Source organism: Festucalex cinctus, chromosome 11 (assembly GCF_051991245.1).
Source record: "Festucalex cinctus isolate MCC-2025b chromosome 11, RoL_Fcin_1.0, whole genome shotgun sequence".
In the NCBI taxonomy this organism is placed as follows: Eukaryota; Metazoa; Chordata; class Actinopteri; order Syngnathiformes; family Syngnathidae; genus Festucalex; species Festucalex cinctus.
Window position 1 is genome coordinate 5,618,730 of NC_135421.1, and position 13,954 is coordinate 5,632,683.

The 13,954-nt window shown below is 41.5% G+C and overlaps 1 long non-coding RNA gene across 1 annotated transcript; it reads right to left on the reverse strand.

Annotated features, from left to right (window-relative positions):
- Positions 1 to 7,010: 7,010 nt before the first annotated feature.
- On the reverse strand, positions 7,011 to 8,332 carry LOC144030124 (uncharacterized). The gene is made up of 3 exons (XR_013287198.1): positions 8,079 to 8,332; positions 7,406 to 7,636; positions 7,011 to 7,135 (listed from the first exon to the last, which is right to left on the reverse strand). It is a non-coding gene; the product is annotated as an uncharacterized LOC144030124 (long non-coding RNA).
- Between the last annotated feature and the right edge of the window lie 5,622 nt (positions 8,333 to 13,954).

Sequence of the window (13,954 nt, forward strand, 5' to 3'; positions counted from 1 at the left end):
CTAAACACAAAAGGACAATGATCAAACTAAACCGTGCCAAAGTACTGAGTAAAAAGGTATGTTTTAAGACGGGATTTAAAAATTGGTGGAGGTGGCTCCTTTAACATCTTGTGGGAAACGATCCCATAAACAAGGGGCACAGTAGGAGAAAGCCTTACAACAGACTCTTTATTGACTAAAGGGATGACAAGAAGGTGTGAATTTGAAGAGCGATGGGGGCGTGGTGGAATGTACCGACAGATATGATGGAGCCAGACCATTTGATGCCTGAAATGTTAGGATTAGAACCTTAAAATCAGCTCGAGCCCGAATAGGCAACCAGGGACAGTCGTTATGTGAGTGTAACTGTTCTAGTCAGGATTCTCGTGGCTGAATTTGGAAGAAACTGAAGACTTCTCGTGGCACAGTTAGGGAGGCCAGAGAGAAGAACATTACAGTAATCCAGTCCAGAAGACACAAGAGCATGTAGAACAGAGGTGGGCAACTCCAGGCCTCGAGGGCCGGAGTCTTGTAGGTTTTGGATGTTTTTCTTCTCCAACACACGTCATTCCAATGAGCAGGATCGTTATCAGGCTTATGCAGAGCTTGCTGATGAACTGATTGTAGTATATGAATCAGGCGTGTTGGAGAAGGACCTGCAGGACTCCGGCCCCCGAGGACTGAGTTTGCCGACAGGTGTTTGTAGTTTGACGGCCAAATGCCTTCTAAGTCAGTTTTTGCAGTATTTAGCATGTGGAAATTATGACACATCCAACTTTTAATATTGCATGCTCATACCTCTAGATTCTGGATTTGGGAGTGACCATTTGACTGCAGAGGCAAGTAAATATGTGTATCATCAGCATAACAATGGTAGTTAAAAAAAATGTATTGAGAAATGATCTTACCCAAAGGGAGCATGTAAATAAAAAAACAACATGGGGCAAGGACCGATCCCTGTGGTACACACGAGACGACTGCAGAATATTTAGACAAAGAATTATCAAAACCAACATGAGAGTGCCTGCCCGCGTACCCCAACATAGTTTTTTAAATGGTCTAAAGCAAACTGTGATGGTATCAAAAGCTGCATTTAAATGAAGAAGTAAGAGGAGGGATGCTGATCCAGGGTGTGCAGTGATTAGCAAGTCATCAACAACTCTGATCAGAGCAGTTTCAGTGTAATGAAAGGAGCAGAAGCCGGATTGAAGTTGTCAAAGAGATTGTTGCTATGCAGTGTTCCATCGTTTATCGCTGGGATTATGTTCCAGAAACTAGCTGGTGAAACCTGTGAAGTACAATTTGACTTTGTTTTTCCTTCGTTTTTTTGGTGGAGATATAGGCCTCTATTGAGCAATTATGGACCACCACACATGGATACCTTCTAAACACTAACAAAATTAACTAATAAAATACCATATGAAAAATCCAGTAAATACCGAGCTGATACTGATTATAGGCTGCATTTATACTCGCACTGCACTCCAGCAGCACACGTACTGTAGGTGTACCTGAAATACGCTCCGAGCGCTCTGCTTTACTGAGACCTTTCGGAAAGTCAGAACAGTGTTCAAATGTACCGCTCGGTTATTCACAGTGCCACAAAATAAGCAGCCAGTGAAATTAAATACCGAATTCAGATGAGAGGAGCACAGTGCTCACTCATCAGCACGGAAGCGGACAATAATTTGGCAACTATGAACTACCTTTTTTTTTTTTTTTTTTTTTTTTAACAGTTGTACCTTAAAACAGTTTACCGGTACCTTAACTACAATTCTGGGTTGCATTGTCATCACAAGATACAATTCTGGTGGATTCAAAAGTCTTTTAGATACTTGTTATTGAGAATCTTCCCTCTACCATTCTTCTTCTTCATCATCATCTTCGTTCTAATTGTGACATTTTAAGAAGGCACAGAGGAAGAGGAATGGTAGTCATGGCAATCACAGTGTATGTAAACCAAGACATTCCCTTTAAAGACTTACAGAACACATGTCTGTCTATTGTCAAAATTTGCAAGTGCAGTAAGTGCAGTGCATTAGCAAGTGCAGGTCCAAATGAACATGGCAACAATGAACAACATTGATTTGTTCAATAAATGTATAGGAATTCTAATGTCTTTTTGATCACAGCCTGGTTTGTACAGTTAAGGTACAGGTGTTGTCATGGAAACGCTGGATGTGTTTTAAATGCACAAGCAAAGGCAATTAACCATGACAAGATAGTGGGCACGGCACGGTGATCGAGTGGTTAGCACGTCCGCCTCCCAGTTCTGAGGACTCTGGTTCGAGTCTGGGCTCCGGCCTTCCTGGGTGGAGTTTGCATGTTTTCCCCGTGCCCGCGTGGGTCTTCTCCGTGTATTCCGATCTCCTCCCACATTCCAAAGACATGCATGGCAGGTTAATTGCGCTCCGAATAGTCCCTAGGTGTGTGTGTGGATGGTTGTTCGTCACTGTGTGCCCTGCGATTGGCTGGCAACCAGTCCAGGGTGTCCCCCGCCTACTGCCCAGAGCCAGCTGAGATAGGCGCCAGCACCCCCCGCAACCCTTGTGAGGAATAAGCGGTCAAGAAAATGGATGGATGGATGGAAGATAGTGGGCGTTTACAAATGTGAATAGGCCTACTGCAATAGTGAACAGTAATTTGACGTCTTCACCAAATTTTGCCAAGTAGTAGAATACTTCAAGTAAAAATTCTACACATGTATGCCCACCATTTTTCATCACCCCCACTACTCCTACACTACTAACTAAATGTATGACAAAAATGCCATTTTAAATATGGACAAAGTATGCATAGCGAAAAGTCACATATTGTTTCCATGGAAAAGCATTGCGAGTGTTTTGAGTGTTTGTAAACCCATGAATGTATTCATAAAATAACAGAAAAACCTTTAACATGTGGTTTCCATAAACAACAAATCCTAAAAAAAAAAAAAATATTGAAGAAAAAAACCCAATAAGCCATTAACAAGTTAATTCCTTCTGTGCCAAACGAGTATGCGAAGTGCCACTGTAGCATGCTTATAATTAATTTTTTTTTTTGGAGGTGTGTGTGTGTGTGGTTGTGTGTGTGTGTGTGTGTGTGTGTGGGGGGGGGGGGGGGGGGGGTTACTTTAATAAGGGCCCACTCAACCATCTCCGCAGAAGACCCCCAGAATCCCAACAATTCATTAGGAAGGTTGGCTATTTGATCCCAGCTCTCCCTAAAAGTCATTTGTCGTTGTGTCCTTAGGCAAGACACTTCACATACGTTTCCTCCAGTGTCACTCGCACTGGTGTCTGAAAGGTACGAATGTTTGGTGGTGGTTGGAGGGGACGCAGCCACGCTTCCTTCAGATCTGCCCCAGGGCAGCTGTGGCTACTTATGTAGCTTACTGCCACCAGAGTGTGAATGTGTGAGTGAATGAATAATGTATCCTCTGTGAAGCGTCTTTGAGTGTCCAGAAAAGTGCTATAGAAATCTGATGCATTTTTGATTTGCCCAGATTTTGGATGATTTTTTTTTTTTTTACCCCGTGTGGTCAATAATGGAAATCTAGTATTCATAGTGAGGAATATTTGCCTTTTGGGTAAAATTTCAGGTTTAAGCGTTCCAAGAGAGAATTAGTTGTTTTTTTGTTGTTGTTTTTTTAGATGCTACACTAACAGTACAATGTATTTTAGAGATAGACCGATAATCGGTCGGGCCGATAATCGGGGCCGATATTGGACATATTGGTACATATCGGTATCGGTGTGTTTTATTAATCTGACGGCCGATATGAGCGATCCATTTAAAACTCCGTCTTTTCGCTTCGAATGCAGCCCAGAGCGTCTCTGTCTGTTATGGAGTCCAACTCCAGCAATGTAACGCCCATAGCAGCATTTGATTGGTTAGCCGTGCAAGAGCCAGAACCAATCAGTAGTGTATGCCTGTATCACAGTAGCCGGTCACACACGCACCCACGGACACAACGCGACAGACACATGCTTCGAAGGTAAGTTAAAAGAGAAGAGACTCCGCCGATCGTTTCACCATGATAAGCTAAACACATTGAATTATGTTGTGTATTAAATGCACTATATGAATGGAGCTGCATTGCCTTGCATTGAATCCCCGCTAGCAAACAGTGGTGTGTTCAGCTTAGCATGTAGGCTAACACCCAGTAGCTAATTCGCTACTTGAACTACTCGGGGAGGGAATCACACACATTTTCACTTAATTAAGTAAATAATGTTTGTTAGAAAGGTTCCAAATATTAACAGTTGTCATTATTATATTGTCTAGTTCCATGTTAAGAGTAGAGTAATGTCATTATATTTACCTCTCGTGACGCACACATTGCATTCTGGGTCACGTCCACTACTTGTTGCATAGCGGTTATTATGCAGTTAGATGCCACAGTGACACTAAATAGCGTTTAGTTACTTTATATTGTGTTTATTTGTCGCACTGGTTTGCCATTGTGTGCCTTAAGCTTCGACGTCGATTTGATTGACAGCTCGTTGTGCACCTCGTTAAAGTCCGCTCCGTAACTAATTAAGTGTCTCAAACACCGTTTAACTACACGAACGTGTTCTCTTCCGTATGTTTGGCATTAGTAGAGAAGTGCACTAAAGTATAGTGTGCTTATTTGCTCGTTTTGTCTCTCTTTTCACGTCATGTCTGCTGTCATTTGGGACATTATACTCTCAATGGATGCCACTAATATGTAACATCTACGGCCGTAGTCGGCTGCAATTAATGTTCAGTGATGTAATTTCGTTACGTGCATCATACTTTGAATAATGAGCTCATGTTTGGTGTGTTGTATAACTTTCTCGTGTGTTAGTAACTATTCATGTGGACAGCTAAGACAGTGCTTGTTAATGTGAATTAGCAATGTTGCAGCCCAGTTATTATTTAGACAAGTACATCTGTGCCATTAAGTGATACAGTACAGTACAGTAGTGAGAGAATAGTGGGCCCATATCCACACACGTGTCTATAAGTGTAAAACACATTAAACAGCAGAAAGTGGCAGCGGTCCACCGCAACAATGGTTGTTTAACCAAGTTATTCTTACTATTATTATAACCAAGTTATTTTACTCTACCTTTTTCTGCGTTGATTGGGGCATACTAAGTGGCACTAAACTACATGATGAAGTGTCTTTTGACAGTTCTCTTGTAGAGAGGAGTAGCATGATATTGCTGTTCTCGATTTAAGATCCTCAGCTTATCAAAACTGTCTATATGGTAACAATAACAATAATTATAATAAGGTCTACAAGAACTGTATGGTGTTCAGGGATGAATAGTTTTTCTCATGGAATTTTTTTTTTTTTTTTTTGCTGTAGTAATAAGTAATGCCACAGCTGATGCACATTTTGAATGACAGGGTTCCTCCTATAGGTCGCTTGCACATCGTAATGCATCATGGGAGTTTTTCCTTCGGGCGCCATATTGGGTGTCCGCCGGTTCACAAGGTACACTCGCGAGTTACACGGTAGAGCTTATCAACCTGATGTAATTTTCGCAGTATTTTCACGATTTACCGGAAGATCAAAAACAACGATACAGGCAGAAGGTGTCTCTGTGTGGCGGGATTGATCCTAATTACGTCCTGACCAAGGGTGATTTTTTTTTTGACGGAGAAAGCTTGCTGGCCAAATGTGACATCTCTGGACATCTTTCCCTACCTCGTGTTGACAACATGCTCCATAACACGCCAACAAATCCCTGGAGGCTTACAATTATTTTGTAAGCGGGTGGATACAGAGTGTAAACTTTAACATCGCATCAGAAGAAACGGTTGCTGTTGCACGTAAGTAAACCACATGGTGTTGGTAATTCTGCACACAAAAATGTTGATTTGTTCTCAGGCTTCCTGTTATCATTGTGTTTACATGCACAGCTGGCTTTACCTGATGTGGTTTTTCTAATAATTTTATAACAGGCAAATATGGCAGAGCGTATAAGAATAAAAAGTAACTGCACAGCCTCCCCGTGGCTTAATTAAATTTAATGCTACCCTTTCACTAGTTACATGTTACTTAATCAACTTATTCTAAATGGTTAAGGTTAACCACTCTCAGAGGACGTATTTTTAGTTTCAGTTTCCAGTACAATAAAACGTGTTCATGGTAACTACTGAGCATACTGACAGCTTTTCTTATGATCTCACGGTTAAGGAGGCTGTCACAACACCCAATTTCTGTCTGGTGCCGGATGGCAACAATTCCCATCACTTGTCACGACAACACCAATAATATTACCAGGTATGTATGGCTTTACTTTTTGTAGTTTCTTATTTAATTCTATGTTTCATATTTTCATTACAATGTTTGTAATATTTTCAGATTCAGGCACAGATGAGTTTAACTGGACGGACTTCTGCGACTTTGTGGTGTGGACAAAGTGTGATTGAGCGAGTCCACCCAGATCGCTCGTTTTGGCCAGTTGGAAAAGCCAGAGTTTTTTTTCCCCCAAAATCCCCTCCTTACCTGAACTGCTCGGGAGAGCATTTACTAGATCAGCAGTGGACTTCCAGTGTTCCTGCTCAGCCGCTGTCACCTACCACTTGCTCATGTACTTCAAAGATGCGGAATAAAGTAGTTTTTTGTGCTGCAGCAGATTGTAAAATCAAATGATATCACTTGAAGTGTGCCAATCTAGACTGCCAAAAGGACAGTGGTTTTGTGACAAGTGTGAAACAAGGATTATTGGGAAAACTGTAACACAGTACTGGTACTTGTCTTACATTAAACAAATTTAAAAGAGAGCAACTTTTTCCTCTGTACATAGCATAATGAAAGTCATTGCTTACCCCATCAACATTACATCATACCGTCATCTCAGGATGGTAGGCACCTGTGCTAAAATAAACTACATTAATTAACAGTTCAATTTTTAACCCTGAAATTACATCTAATCATTATTCACTTCATTTTTTGTGCTTTTAGAAATAATAGATTTATGCCATTACTTTAAGAGGGACCATATTGCACATTGAGTCAAATCCTGTCATTTGTCTTATGTATAGCTTTGTAAACAAACCCAACAATAGAATTTGTATAAACGCTGCCTTTATTAGCGCCAAACAAACAGTCGCATGTTGTCCTCCTCCAATGCTTTGATGCTCGCCTTCGTTTCCATCATGTCATTGGCAATCAAGTCGGTGTGGCATGAGATCCCTAAAGAAAAAAAAAAAGAAAAAAGAAAAAAAAATACGGTACCAGTAATAGGTTTAATATAGTAAAGTAGTATAGTTTTTTTGTCAGTGTAAAAGAAATGTACACATTTTGTTGCATTTTTTAATGTATGAACATTGCTACAGGCAAATACTTATTTCTATAAACACTTCCAAATGTCTCTAAAATATAAGGTGCGTGTACACACACAAACAAACACATACATTCACTCATGCATACAATATATGATGTAATGAATTCTGAGTGGCATACCAGAGTCAATGATGTCAGCAGTACTTGAGGGTACAGGTTACTGGAGCCATCTGGCTGCATAACTGCAACAATCTCTGCCACTTCGAGTCGTCTTTTCTTTGCTTGTCTCTCCTGTGCACGTTCATATCTTGGCACCGACTGGGCTGAGACATAGATGTTGTAACTTGGGACCCAACTTTAATGTTGGAGCCCAGTCGGGATGATTGGACAGAAAAACGGGCGCAGGGCGACCTGTTAAAATAAACAAATATATAAACAAATAAAATATGGAAAGACTGGTTATTTTACCGCAGTAGGGTGGCCGTGAATAAGTTCTTTAGCATGATGTGTAGGCTACCGGGGGTCTGTTTTCTTGCATCACCCCCGGGGGTCTGTTTTCTTGCATCAGCCCCTTCTGTCTCTTTTTTTTCCCCAAGTTTACATTTTGCCACCAAAAAACATGTTATCGGCATTAAAAGCCCAAGACTAATCAATCCAATTTCAGCAGTAAACACTTTGCACTGGCACTACTTGGGTGAAAATGTTCGATGTTAGCTTTCGGCTAACGTCCGCTAGCCAGCTTGTACTACCGAACTTGCTTGCTCATGAATCCAAAACATAAGCAACTTGCCCATATATGGGCGGTCGAAACGTTATTAATCCTCATGCATTAAATAAAGGTAAACAAGCTTACCGCTCACAAAGTGATCGCTACACACACGAGCCCAAAGTAACGACTTCCCTCCGGAGTCCGCACTCCTCTGTCTCCAGGCCCTGGTTCCTAATTATTTTCGGAATTCGGAAAAAAGACCGACCATTTTCCCCCTTGGCTTTGTTCGAACAGCCAACGATGCAGCAACAATGTACCATTTTAAACGCAGAAAACAAACGTGATAGATACGTGTTAGACCGAATCGCTACGTAAATGGAGGCCACCCAGCATGGCGACTACGAGAAATCCGAGGCGGAAGTGACGACATGTGCAAGCGACCTATTACTTCAAAATATAAAAATCTAACATTTATAGAATAAAACTACAAGTATCCCAAATGCTATAAAAGGTAATGTCACATTGGCCCCCACATTTAACTCCCCCCGCCACCAACGTCTTATTGCAGATAGAAGGATGTAAAATGAAAAGTGCAGTGTGAGAATCCATTGTAAAGAACGGTTAGGGTTTGCATTATTCAAAAATTTGGTGCCAACATTTTAACTTTTACTGCAAATGAATATCGGCTTCAAATATCGGTTATCTGCCTCCTTGACTACCGATAATCGGAATCGGTATCGGCCCTGAAAAAAGCATATCGGTCTATCTCTAGTATTGATTGTATAAACAGTGAATGGAGGTTAATGTACTGTTAGTGTATCAAGGGTGCTTTGAGGAATCGTCTTACCTTATCCACACATTTACAGCACTGCTTGGGGAGCACGGATGGAAACATTACACTACACTACAATGTACATACCTTGAAAAAAAATTATATCAGATAGTTTAAATGGTATTCTTTTTCTGGATAGTTGTGAATAATTTGTATCGCTGGTCCATCCCACTGGTTGTCATCCGTCATCCATATTCTTTCACTTATCCAAGGGAAGTTCACGAGGAGAGAGGCCCAGACTTTCCTCTCCGTACCAATTTTGTCTAGCTCTTCCAGAGGCTACCTGAGAGAGTCTCTCCAGCATGTCCTGGGCTTCCTCTCTGTAGAACAGGCCACAAATATCTCGACGGAGAGGTGACCCGGACACATCCTAATGAAATATCCAAGCTGCCTAATCTGGCTCCTCTTGATGCGGTGGCATAGCAGCTCTACTCTGAGCCCCCCTCCATTGCTTCTCACCAGATCTCTAAGGGAAAGCTGAGACACCCTGTGGATGAAACTCACATTGGCTGTTGGTATCCATTATATCTTGTTCTTTTAGTCACTATCCACAGCTCATTACCAAAGGTAATGATGGGAACAGAGATTGGCTAGTAAATCAGGAGCTTTGCCTTCGGCACAGTTCATTCTTTACCACGACAGACAAATGCAGAATCCTCACCACTGCAGACTCTGCATTATCCATCCGTTTGTTTATCTCCTGTTTCCTCACTTGTGCATAGGGCTATTCAAATTGCACAGTGGATACATCAGCATACAGACCTGAAAGATTCTTAGACTTAGACTTGACTTTATTGATCCCTTTGGGATGGCTCCCTCTGGGAAATTTATATGTCCAGCAGCAGTAAGAACAAATAATAAAATAAAAATTAATTCAATCAATCAATAAATAAGGTTATTATACCAGAGATTGAATTATTAATAATAATAATAATAATAATAATAATAATAATAATAATAATAATAATAAAATAAAAATTCAATCAATCAATCAATAAATAAGGTTATTACACCGGAGATTGAATTAAATAAATTAAAGTACAGTAAAGTGCCATATTTGTGAAGTGCACACTACACCCTCTTCCCCCCAGTGAGGAGTTGTAGAGTACAATGGCACGGTGGACAACAGAGTTCTTTAGTCTGTTGGTCCGGCATTTGGGGAGCGTCAGCCTTCTACTGAATGCTGATGACAGTGTGCAGAGGGTGGCTACTATTGTCCATAATATCCAGCAGTTTGTCCAGAGTCCTCTTCTCTGCCACTGTCACCAGAGAGTCTAGCTTCATGCCGACCACAGAGCCGGCCCGCCTGATAAGCTTGTTCAGTCTGTGAAAGTCCTTCTTGGATATGCTGCCCCCCCCCCAGCACACCACGGTGTAAAAGAGGACACTGGCAACCACAGACTGGTAAAACACCTTCAAAGTTTGCTGCAGATGTTGAAAGAACGCAGTCTCCTCAGGAAGTACATCCTGCTTTGTGTCTTCCTGTACAGGTGACTGGTGTGTGTTGTCCAGTCCAGTTTAATGTCCAGCTACAAACTAAGTTATTTGTAACTGTCCACCACCTCCACCTCAGCTCCCTCTAACAGGACTGGTCACGGTCCTGGTCTGGACCTCCTAAACTCAATGACCAGCTCCTTCGTTTTAGAGGTATTGAGCTGTATGTAAGTGGTTGGTGTGGCACCATGCAGCAAAGTCTCTGACCAGTCTCCGATACTCCTCCTCTCTGTCGTCCTGGATGCACCCAACGATGGCTGTATCGTCGGCGTACTTCTGGACATGACACATCTCCGAGTTGTTGCAGAAGTCCGAGGTGTACAGGGTGAAGAGAACGGGAGCCAGCACTGTGCCCTGAGGGGCTCCTGTGTTACTGACCACTGTGCCAGATGTGATGTCCTTCAGCCCGACATACTGTGATCTTCAAGTGAGGTAATCGAAGATCCAGTTCACCAGGTGGGAGTCCACTCCTATCTTGCCTAGTTTGTCCCGAAGCAGAGGGGGTTGGATGGTGTTAAAGGCACTGGAGAAGTCCAAAAAGAGGATCCTCACTGTGTCACATCCCTTATCCAGAGGGTAGTGGAATCGATGGAGCAGGTAGAGGATGTCATCCTCCACGGCCACACCTGGATGGTACGCAAACTGCAGGCGGTCCAGGGCGTGCTGCACCCTGAGGTCTGAGGAGGTTGAGGAATAGCCGCTCAAACGTCTTCATCAGATGTGAAGTGAGTGGCACTGGTCGGAAATCATTCAACTCACTGGCCCGGTTCTTTTTTGGAACATAAATATCAGACGAGTAAACATAAAATGCAGTTTATAAATGACTTTATTTATCAGAAAGCCCTAACCTAATAACTGGTTGGGTCACCCTCAGCAGCAGCATCTGAAGCACTGAGCCTCTGTGGAGATATGTTTTATGGCCCATTCTTGCTTGAAGAACTGATTTTATTCAGACACAATGGAGGGTTTTCAAACAAGAATTGACATCAACATGAGAACAAAGCCCTGCTCCCGCTGATTACTATTGTTTTCTTGTTTGTTACTTTCTTGTGAAAGTTGAAGAATTAAGCAAAACCAAACCAAACGGGATGTACCTAACAAGACGAGTGTAAAGCCTGGTACACACAAAAGGATTTTTCAAATTTTAAGAGATCAGGCATTTAACAGTTTTGGTCGTATTATGTGTCTTGTGCTCAGATAATCTAAACACAGCTCTCTACACACATATAAGATTCTCTTCCACCACTGGTCAAGAATGCAATCCGCTGAGGGAAAGCGCTCAAGTGATCACACGTGATTTCACAAACAAGAAGATGACCAGTCAATTCCGGGTATGCGGCAATGATTGCCAAATATTTCCAAAGGAAGGGGGCGGGAGACGGGAGAATCATCAGTAAAGCTGGGCAATAACTCAACTCAACTCAAGTTTATTTATATAGTGCTATCAAACAGCCTGAACTGTCACAACGCTCTTCACAGAACAAAAAAAACAACAACAACAACATAACATAAAACATTAACACCAATACAATCACAACAAATCAACATTCTTCCATCCCTACATACGCTTTGATGTTTGAAGCAGTTTTTAGATGAATAAATCAAATTAATTTCACTAATCAGCATTTTGAAAATTGAATCATTGAAAATTTGCTAAATCGTGAAATCAAGTTTAGTCTTACTCTGGATTAATGTCTGGATTATTAAAAACTGTTTTTATGGTCTGTTACATCCAGTATTATTGTGAGTTGTAATTTTGCTAACTATGAATGTTACGTTTATATTAATTGTCTGAACAGTTTACACAGGAATTCATTTTGAATAAATGGCCTCCTTTAACTAAACGTTTGTTGGGTTTATTAGATTAAAAATCGATTAAAATTGTAATCGTACTGAATGATTGAAAAAAAAAAAGAAAAAGAAAAGAGATATTTTATTTTCTGGCCACATCACCCAGCCCTAATTATAAGGTGTTAATGTTTGCAAGGAAATAATTGCTTTGGAAACTAACTTCTGCCCCCTGGGGAGCCAACGTTTTTACAAAAATGACATTGGATAGGCTGCCTATACCGCATCCAAAGACGGCTGGGATATAGCCTCCAGCACTCCCACAACCCGAGTGAAGGACGTGCCTTGAAAACATAAAATTGTGGTGTCAGAAAACATTGCAGTGCTGAATGTCGGAAAACCATGACCAATACTTGTACATTATATTGCGTCAATTGTGCTGACATTTTCATTTTTTTGGACATGTACTGTACACCAATGCATGCTTCTTGTCCTCCCGGCTGGTATAGAGCCTTTTTTGCAGCTGATCAACAAGCGCTTTAAAGTGAATATACCAGTGCACAACTCCAACTGGAGCATTTTTATTCTTTCAATGTAGTCCTTGTGTGCAGGCTCTATATTAATCATACTTATTATTATTACTGAAGAAAAACAGCTGGCTCTGGGCAGTAGGCGGGGGACACCCTGGACTGGTTGCCAGCCAATCGCAGGGCACACAGAGACGAACAACCATCCACACCCACAAGCACACCTAGGGACAATTCGGAGCGCCCAATTAACCTGCCATGCATGTCTTTGGAATGTGGGAGGAGACCGGAGTACGGAGAAGACCCACGCAGGCACGGGGAGAACAAAGTGGCATTCCAGGGGCAATAAATTTATAGATTTTTCCAGAATTGATTAGATTATTGAAAACTAATATTTTTATTTTCCTGAGCAAAAATGCATGAATTGATTTGACCGAACCCCTTTAAGATGATGCCACATCATTTCATTCGGATTCAAATCCAGACTGGCACGGCAAAAACTTCCTTTGCCGTTTTTTTTTTTTTTTTTTTTTTTTTTTTTTTTTTTTCAAAATAAACGGCATTCAGATGTTCTTGCTGGTATATTTTGGATGCTTGTCCTGTGCAGAAATCAAGTGCTTCAGCGAGAGGTCATAAATGACCTTGGTGCAAAGAGCACATTTGAACACACCTATGCTTGTTCATGATGGACAATCCACGGTGAGCATAGAAGTTCAATACCAAAGCACCACCAAAGTTCAGTTTGGGGGGTCCTTTCAGACTCCCCAACAAGATCACGTTCCTCCTCCAAGGACTCCAAAAAGTGCGGGTAATCTGAGCTGAAATTTGGGACATAAATACAAACATCACTCAGCACCCACCTTCCCACCAGAAGGTAGAGGAAGGCTATTCTCTCATCAACCGGAGTGAAACTTAACGTACAGGCACTGAGCCAGGGCACAGTATGTATCCCCCACATCTACCTGCTGCATTTCACCAAGGGCTACTGGAGAGTGAAAACTACCGTGCATTCAAATAATAATAATAATAATAATAATAATAATAATAATAATAATAATAATAATAGTAATAATAGTAATGATAATAATAATAATAATAATTAGGGATCCATGATACTATTTTCAACCGATGCCGATAAACGAATAACTTAGAAAGCGCCGATGTTGATAACCGATAAGTAAGCCGATAATTGTTTGCAAAATTAACTTAAATACAAATATACTTGTGCTTGTGTGCGTGGATGGTTGTTCGTCTCTGTGTGCCCTGCGATTGGCTGGCAACCAGTCCAGGGTGTCCCCCGCCTACTGCCCAGAGCCAGCTGAGATAGGCGCCAGCACCCCCCGCGACCCTTGTGAGGAATAAGCGGTCAAGAAAATGGA